Source organism: Myxine glutinosa, chromosome 1 (assembly GCF_964187855.1).
Source record: "Myxine glutinosa chromosome 1, kmMyxGlut1.1, whole genome shotgun sequence".
In the NCBI taxonomy this organism is placed as follows: Eukaryota; Metazoa; Chordata; class Myxini; order Myxiniformes; family Myxinidae; genus Myxine; species Myxine glutinosa.
This window is the reverse complement of record NC_136261.1, coordinates 179,122,868-179,131,967: the sequence shown is the minus strand read 5'-3', so window position 1 is coordinate 179,131,967 and position 9,100 is coordinate 179,122,868. Positions and strand designations below refer to the sequence as shown.

General features: G+C 52.9%; 1 long non-coding RNA gene across 1 annotated transcript in view; it reads right to left on the bottom strand.

The window, feature by feature from the left end:
• Positions 1-6,920, bottom strand: part of LOC137413943 (uncharacterized) — a 125,331-nt gene extending 118,411 nt beyond the window's left edge. The window contains exon 1 of the long non-coding RNA XR_013623884.1: positions 5,245-6,920. This is a non-coding gene — a long non-coding RNA (uncharacterized LOC137413943). The remainder of the gene's footprint in view (positions 1-5,244) is intronic.
• Between the last annotated feature and the right edge of the window lie 2,180 nt (positions 6,921-9,100).

Genomic DNA, 9,100 nt, shown 5'->3' with positions numbered 1-9,100 from the left:
GGGAAGCCGGCGAGGAGGCGGGTGAATGCGTCCGCTGCCAGAAGCGTACAGACCAACGTGGCCCGAACCGAACCGTTTGGCAAGCCGCTTGGCAAGCCGCTCGTTGAGCTGCTCGACGAGCTGGGCAATGCACAAGCGAGCGAGCTGAACGTCTCGGCCTGGACAAGACGTCTGCGCTTGACGTCGACCAGGAGCCCATTAGCGCACAGGAAGTCCGCGCCAAGCAGTGCCATGGGCACGTCGGCGGTGACGAACGTCCATCGGAAAACCTGCCCTCCGAACCGCAGAGAGAGGCAGCGTTTTCCGTACGTACGGATGGGCGTCCCGTTCGCGGCAAGCAGCGCGGGGCCCCCACCCGCAGCGTGCTTGTCTGACGTGCCGGCGGGAACGACACTCACCTGCGCTCCCGTGTCGCACAGGTAACGGCGCCCGGAGAAGGTGTCCGTTATGAACAGCAGGCTGCTCGAACGGCCGGCGCTCATCGCCACTATTGAGCGCCGGCCCGGGCGTTTCCCGACCTGTTGAAGGAGCATGGCGGATGACACTGCCGAGCTTCGTGGCCGAACTTGGCGTGGAACCAGCACCAGGTGGTGGAGCTGGAGGAGCGCGGCTGGCTCCGCCAGGCCGGTGGAGTTGGCGGGTTTCCCCGCGGTGGCGGTTTTCGCCGCGGCGGTGGGCGGGGCGTGGCGGCGGTCACGAGGTGCGTATCAGCATGCTGCGTATGCTGTATAAGCTGATGCTGTGGATCAGCAGCATCAGCAGCATTAGCAGCATCAGCCTCAAGGGCCGTGACGGCCACGCCAACTCTCGCCCGCGTGTCCGAAGCGGCGAAGTACCTGTCCGCCTCGGCTGCCAATGCTCAGGGTTCTGTTAGCCCGGTCCCGGCCAACGCGAGGCGAACCTGCGCTGGAAGTTGGCGACGGAAAAGCGCCCGGAATAGAGAACCGTGGGCTTCGTCGCCCAACAGTGACAGCATATGGTCCATTCGGACCGGCGGGCGCGTGCCACCGAGCTCGGGGAGATCCAGGAGGCGGTCGGCCCGTGCGTCGTCCGTGAGGCCGAATGTGGCTAGGAGTAGCCGCTTGAGTGCCTCGTACTTGTGGCCGTCCGGTGGGTGGCGAAGGACGGACACAACTCGAGCGGCCGTGCCGGGCCCAAGGGAGGCGACGACGTGGCAATAGCGCGTGTCATCGCCGGTGAGGCGCCGAAGCTGAAATTGGGCTTCGGCCTGGACGAACCAGACTTCGGCCTGAGCCTCCCAAAATTCGGGAAGTTTGATGAAGTTGGCCATGGCAATGGCGTCGCGTGTGGAAGGATCACTCCGGCAGATCCAACGTCGAGGGGGTCACCAGTAAAGCGCGGCATTACGCGCGCTGCTTGCGAGCAAGGAGGAAGCGGATAAGCGGTAACTTATAAGCGTCTTTATTTCAGGAGCTCACTGTAACACTGGCGCGCTCCGGGCTGCGCGCCCGGTGTATATCATGAGGCCACGCCTACCCCTCGGGCGTGGCCACCGCCCACTTGGTGCGCGGAATGATGTCACCACGCCAGTGGGCTTTTGTGTCCGCCACAACCCTCTGTAAGTGTAATGATTCCTTGTAAATATCTCCGTTTTGTGTGTAAAGGTCAAAGGTCGTCCTCTTAGTTTGTCCATATACATGCACGTAGCAAATCATATACCCTTCTAAATAGTTATATCTTTATTATGTGTATTAGTTGAAGGCTGTGTTTCCCATTAGTTGACTCTACATTGCACCGAATTCAAATAAGATAGATTCCCTTTCAATTCCCCATTTGTCCGCAATTGCCAACTGCATTCGCCCTCCATTGAACACGCGGTCGGTTCGGAGAAGAAAGGCGTGTCTCCGCCCTCGTCATCGGAGGGAGGAGTGAGCCAGCCTCGATCAACCAACCAAGGATGAGGGGTTTGGCATGAGAGGGCGGAGAAAGAACGACCGGGGAGGTTCACGAAGATTCGAGGGTGGGGCCTATATAACCCGTCACGCGACGCCCCCACCAGAGATGATTGAGGGAGAGAGATGCGCGCAAGAATTCAGTGAGGGACTGCTTGGTGAAAGAGGTGAAGAACGAAGTCATTGAGGGAGCCAGAGAGTGAAGGAGCCCGAATAGAGAGCTCTGGGAAAGGAGACGCTGTTCCAGCCAGCCTTGCCACGACAAGCTCCGACATGTTGCTGCGAGCGTCCGGCCGTGTGGACCCGAGTGCGGAGGGGCGGCGGCTGCTCACTCCCGGCCCGACCATTCTCCTGCTCCAACTGAACCTTCCTCTCCTTCCAGCCATTCGTTCCTGCCTTCATTCCCCGTGTAAGTCTGATTTTCGTCCGTCTTCTGTCTTGTCCTGGGGTATAAGTAAGTTTGTATAGGTAAGTTAGTATTGCACTGTGTCTTCTGGTCCTTCCATCGTTCTGTAAATTATTTTCGTATCTTTCCTTCTCCTTGGTTCTTTTGGTCTTGCACATAATAGTTAGTAATAAATTATATTTGTTCTTCCTACTTTGTTCTGGACCCCTGGTGTTGGGCTAGTGGCTAGGGTGCCGGCTTAGGATCCTAGGATCCTGGGTTCGAATCCCGGTCGATTGCTGAATTAACGCCAGGGGGGTTGACTCAGCCTGTACATCCTTCCGAGGTCGGCTAATTGAGTACCAGTTCACTGGTAATTCCCTGTTTGTCATTAAAGGCGGCAAAAGGGGCTGGGGTCAGGAAGGGCATCCGGCCGTAAAACATTGCTTCAAAAAGGGGACCGAAAAACAACGACAACCACGGTTCTCGAAAAAGGCCAACCCCCGCTTTGCGGGGAAAAATGGCCTCTAAAGGTGGTTGTTTCCTACTTTTGCCTTCTTCTTCTTCACATCCGTTCGTCTTTGAGGTTTCCACATTGAACACCTGTGGTGCGATTTTGGCCAATGTTAAGAATCGGGTCAGTTACTTGCTAATGGTTCGTGCCGCGGCTGCTAATCCGCTTGGCAATTAACATCTTGTCCGCGGAACGGGGTTGCTCACCTGCCTCTCCGGAGGGAGCTTGGGCAACTTCAGGACTCGCGTCGGTCAGTCATACACAAGGGGATTAATCCCCCCTTCTTAAGGGGAAAAAAGACTGACGTAGAGATCCGTAACAATATATATATATGTATATATATATATATATATATATATATATATATACATATATATATATACATATATATATATATATATATACATATACATATATATATACATATACATATATATATACATATACATATATATATATATATATACATATATATATATATACATATATATATATATATACATATATATATATATATATATATATATACATATATATACATATATATATATATATACATATATATACATATATATACATATATATATATATACATATATATATATATATACATATATATATATATACATATATATATATATACATATATATATATATATACATATATATATATATACATATATATATATATATATATACATATATATATATATATATACATATATATATATATATATATATATATTGTTACAGATACGACTTTGATGGTATGGTGGGCCGAGCGGGATGGCCGCCGTATCCGTACAAGTTACCCCGATTGCACCCGGGGTTGACTAATCGCGCTATGCTGGCTCAATAAGAAAAAGAAGACACCCGGCTGGATTACAATCACACAATACGACACCAAGGGTTCAGTTCTCAAGACCTCCGGAGGAGATTATATTCGTACGGAAAGGTCAGATTACAGGGGCTAGAGTTATAATCACAGAAAGACAGGCACTTAGACACACTCTTATATTAACCCCGGACAGACTACAGACAAACGGGACAAGGCTGACTCACACGGGGGTTGATGAAAAGGAAAGCGGCAGTCGATGGCTCAGGTGCACCTGGCTCAGGGACAGAATCACGTACGGTGGTGTCCAGCAGATGCGGGGAGGTCGCTCAGCGCTCGTGGGTCGCGACTTTGGTGGAGATGCCGGGGAGGTCGCTCAGCGCTCGGGAGGGTGGCGTCTTGTCCTTCCAAGCTCGGGGCGCATCTGACGTCACGTCCGGCGCGGGGCCGCGTATATCCGGCGGGGAGTGACACGCCCTCGGCTCGTTAGCGCCGCCCCAGATGGCATCGGCCCATGGCTTCTCATTGGGTGCGGGGGTTACCGGCTCCGCCCTTGACGAGGGGCCGACAGGGAGCCCCTTCGTGGTAACCCCGTGGAGCGCGTGGTCAATGGCGGCTAACCGAGCCGGAAGGAGGACGCCCACTCCCCATGCCGTCACCGCGCCGCCCCCCTCTTTTGTTGTTGTTGTTGTAGTTGGCGCTTCTTCATGGGGAAGAGATGCGGAGAGGTATGGGGAGGTCCTAAACTTCCTAACAGGTGCCATATAATCACATTCTGGTGCAACGAAGAGTCATAATTAATGGAAACAAGGCCTTAACTGACATAGATTAAGAATAACTAGGAAGATGTCCGAAAATTGTCTACGTGTGGTGCGGGGGACCTGGGCACGACATTTAATGGGGGGATGAAGGGGAAGATCGGCTCTAATGGGTGTTGTTTACAGACAATGGGACTAGGGAATGGGGTAAGGGAGAGTTGGGGAGTATCGGAGAAAATAGGGGAATATTTACAAGCGGATATGGAGGCCAAATTCCATATTCGCAACATTGCACCCTTCTCTACCCTCGGGGCGTCCCGACCCGATAAATTTTTACCTACTTTAGTGTGGCACGCAATGTAGTTCCCTCTACTATTAACTCTACCCTGAGTGCGACAGTTTTACAGATATTCACAAATGAGTAAATATGTCCCCCTGCGACGTTGCACCCTTCTCCTCACAGAAACACACCCACAGGATAACCGAATCCGGAAAGAATTCTCAAACTAAACATACAGCCGGTAGGGAGCATTATTTACAAGACTACGCTGATATTTACACTACGATCCAGGACCTGTCTTTGGAGGAACACATGCAGATGTTATGCATAGAGAGAGCGCGCTTGCCAACATCGATACACCAACCCACGAGTGCTCTGTGGCCGACGGCCTTTAATAACGTGCAGAGCACCCTTTCCGAGCATCAACAGCACCACCCCACCACCAATCGGTGCAGTCACCATTGTTCATTGGAATAAAAATAAATTCGACAACCCCTAACCCTGCAGGTGTCTCTTGCTCTTCTTGTGGTGCACTTGGTGTCAACTAAAAGTGGTTCACCTGTATGGCATAGGTGCCACGTTGACCCATAGGTCCATCCCCGGGTGGTGCTTGGCCGCAAACGAACTGCGGTCCATATGGTGTACCGATCCAGGCAGCGAACAGCGAAAGTGCAGGCCCACAACTGCGCAGCCAGCACCTCTCTCTCCTCTCTCTCTACCCCAAAGCCAGATCCTCGGAGGTGGGAGACAAAAGAAGAACCAAGTGAGTAAGGTGGTAAGGGCGCAAAAGTGCACGCAATGTAAGGTGATGCACACTGGGGGCACATGGGAACCAGGTGAGACAGGTACGTTCCTATCGTACGCCCCCCCCACCAGGTAACCTACATGGCCCCTCCCTTACCCCTTACTGCATCCACAAAACACAACACTACTCATAAACATCTACTTTACAAATCAACAAACATCCCTACTGTCTTCCCCGTTCCTCCCATATACCAAATTCGTCTTCTCTCCCTCCTAACCAATCAAATTTGCCATTTTCAACTCTCATCAAAATTTGCCATCTCCAACTCAACATCATAATTTGCCATTACCAATTCATCATCAGTCCCTCCTAGGGAGGGAGAGATGGAATCACCCCAATGTCTCATCCACGTCGTGATGCGTCTCACAAATCCACACAGCGATTCATCTCCTGCAACAAAACAAAGAAAACACAGGTGTGGAGTCATCATCATCACCACAGGTAAGTGGCTGCGTATGGTGCGACAGGTTCATCAATCCTAACTATCTCCTAAATGACTTTAACAACTTTACACTACCCGGGGTCTCTCTCCGGCCAAACCATTGGCCCTCTTACACTATGGGTTCTAAAAACCAATTCCCATTGGCCAAACTGTGGTGCTCTTCAATTTGGGGTCTCACTCCCCCGATTCATCTCCCGGTGCCCTCGCACAATTTCTGGGCTGCGGCGTGTACCTCTCCCAGTGGGTCTACCCACCTGCACACCTCCACCACTGCAGTTGCCTCCGAGCTTACCTGCTCCTTGCCCTAACCTAACTACCTGGGGAAGGCCCTCTGGCACTCTCCCCACTCGGTGCCCTCTCTGGCACTGGGCTACCCGGGTCCATCCTCCGGATCCTCGGGCCCCATCCACAACTCTACCGGCTCCCAGAGCCCACCTGCGGCCTCACCTGGCCGACATCCTCACAGTGGTGGAGTGCCCAACCAACTACACACACTAACAGGCTACACGCCCAGCCATTTCCACAACACTAATGCACCCATTCACAACACCATTCTGCAACCGCACCACAAATGCCAATATTCAACCACAATTTACCTGCACCCTCTACCTAACACTTACACTACCCGCCCCGGGTGCTCGTGAAAGGGGGTCCACTCTTCCCCCATCCACACCTTCGCACCATGCACACCACTCCGTACCACTTACTCCAACTCTCTCCACACACCTGTACTTGCACACCTGTGCTCTCACACCTGGTGCCACCTGCACCCTTCTCTCCCCAAGCGCATTCGCGCTGATCCACACACTCACTACTCATACACTGCTCCACACACCTGTCCAGTTGCACACCTGTGCAATCACACCTGTTCAATTCTCACAAACACGGCATCATCTCAGCTAACTACTCCCTTCTGAAACTTGCGCTTCCCAGTCGTCCCTTTAAACTATTGCGCTCCCTCGTCATTATCATCCATACTAATCTACCTGCGTCCCCACTACAGGTATCAGTCACTAACTAATCTTAACGTTACCTAATGTCATCTTCTAGATCCCTACACACAATATCCTAACCCACCCGGGCTAGTTTTCACTGCCATACTCCCCATAATCTATTGCTCCTTTGCCCCACTATGGGAAAGGTGGCAGGGATGCCACCCTCTCCCACCGGGCCTATCGCTCCTCAATCCCCCAGTCCTCTGGCACTAATAAGCCCCCCTTATTCAGAGGTACTGGGTCCCGCCTCGGCATCTAAAGCCGAGGCAATCCACGGGGGCGCCTGCTCGCCGGTGTAAGGTCTTATCCGGTCGGCGTGGACGATCCGAGGGAGGGCTCGTGGCCCCATTTTGATCTTAAAGACCACGTCACAGATTTGCGACAGGACGACTCCTGGGCCTTGCCAGGGGGAGGTGAGTTTTGGGCACCTTCCCTTCCGCCTCCGGGGATTAAAGAACCAAATCTTCGTCCCCGGAGCGTATTGACTCCCCTGGCTCCGGTCGTCGTACCTGCGCTTCATCTTTTCCCCCGCCAGATGGAGTTGGCGGCGGGCGAAGGCATGGACTAGCTCCATGCCTTCCTCTAGGTGACGTGCGTACCCCTCCCTCGGCGGGTTAACCACTGTGTCTGGCACGGGACCGCACAGCAAGTCGGCGGGAGCCCGTAACTCCCGCCCATACATAAGCAACGCTGGACTGCATGCGGTGGCCCCGTGCTGGCTGGTCCGGTAGGCCATAAGCAAATAAGGGAGATGTTCGTCCCAGTCATCCTGACGGGTGGTGGTGAACAGTGCCAGTTGTTGGATTAAAGTTCGGTTGAATCTTTCCACCATCCCGTCAGATTGAGGTCTTAAAGGCGTTGTCCTGGTTTTTCGAATTGACAGGAGACTACACACATCTTTTAGTAATTTGCTCTCAAAATTTCGTCCCTGGTCGGTGTGCAACTCCTGTGGAATCCCATGCCGGCACACAAATCCTTCCACGAAGGCCTGCGCTACCACCCCTGCTTCTTGGTTGGGGAGGGCGTAGGCCTCCGGCCACTTGGTGAAGTAGTCCATCACAACGAGGATATACTTATTACCTTGGCGGGTGCGGGGCAGCGGTCCTAGAATATCCATAGCCACCCGCTCAAGGGGGGCCCCCACCTGATGTAATTGAAGGGGGGCCCTCATCCTCCGTGCTGGTCCCTTTTTGGCAGAACAGGCGTCGCATCTCCGACACCAGTCCTGTATGTCGCGCCCCATATTCACCCAATAGAACCTCCGGCGGACCCGAGATATTGTCTTTGTCCTGCCCAAATGGCCGCCGGAGCGGGTACCATGCACCTGTTGCAATATGACGTTCTTGAATTTGTCAGGGACTATCACCAGCCAGGAAGTTCGATCAGAGGGAACCTCCACCCACTTGCGATACAAGATGTTGCCTTTCAATTCCAGGGTCTGCCACTGAGCCCAATATGCCTTTGTCTGCGCCCCGAGGGGGGTGACCTCTTCCCCCTTTGGTCTTTGCCCCAATTTGACCCAATTGGAACACCGGCCCCAGAACAGGATCCTCCTGCTGGGCCGTGCTCCAAGCCAACTCTCCAAATTCCTCGTCCGCGGTTAGTGGCAAAATTGGCCCTCTCACCCGGGTTGCCCGGACGACGAGAATCGGGGCGGAATCGCCCAATTGCTCCCTCTCCTCGTGTCTCGCACAAAATTTACAGTTTTCCCCCAGACAAGGACGCCGAGAGAGTGCGTCCGCATTACCATGGGCCTTCCCGGCCCTATGGGCCACATCAAAATCGTACTGCTGCAACTTTTCCAACCACCTTGCAATTTGGCCCTCCGGTTCCTTGAACCGAAGGAGCCATTGCAAGGAGGAATGGTCAGTTCTAACCAAAAATTTCCGCCCGTACAAGTACGGGTGGAAATGGTTCATGGCAGCCAGCATAGCCAATAACTCTTTGCGAGTGACGCAATAATTTCTCTCGGGCCTACTTAAGGCCCGACTATAATAACCAATCACTCTCTCCACGCCCTCCTGTGTCTGAGACAAAACTGCGCCCAATCCTTCCTGGCTCGCATCCGTGTCCAGGGTAAATGTCCCGTCACTAGTGGGGTAAGCTAGAAGGGGTGCGGATGTTAGACACCCCTTCAATTTTTGGAAGGCCTCGTGGCACTCCCGTGTCCAAT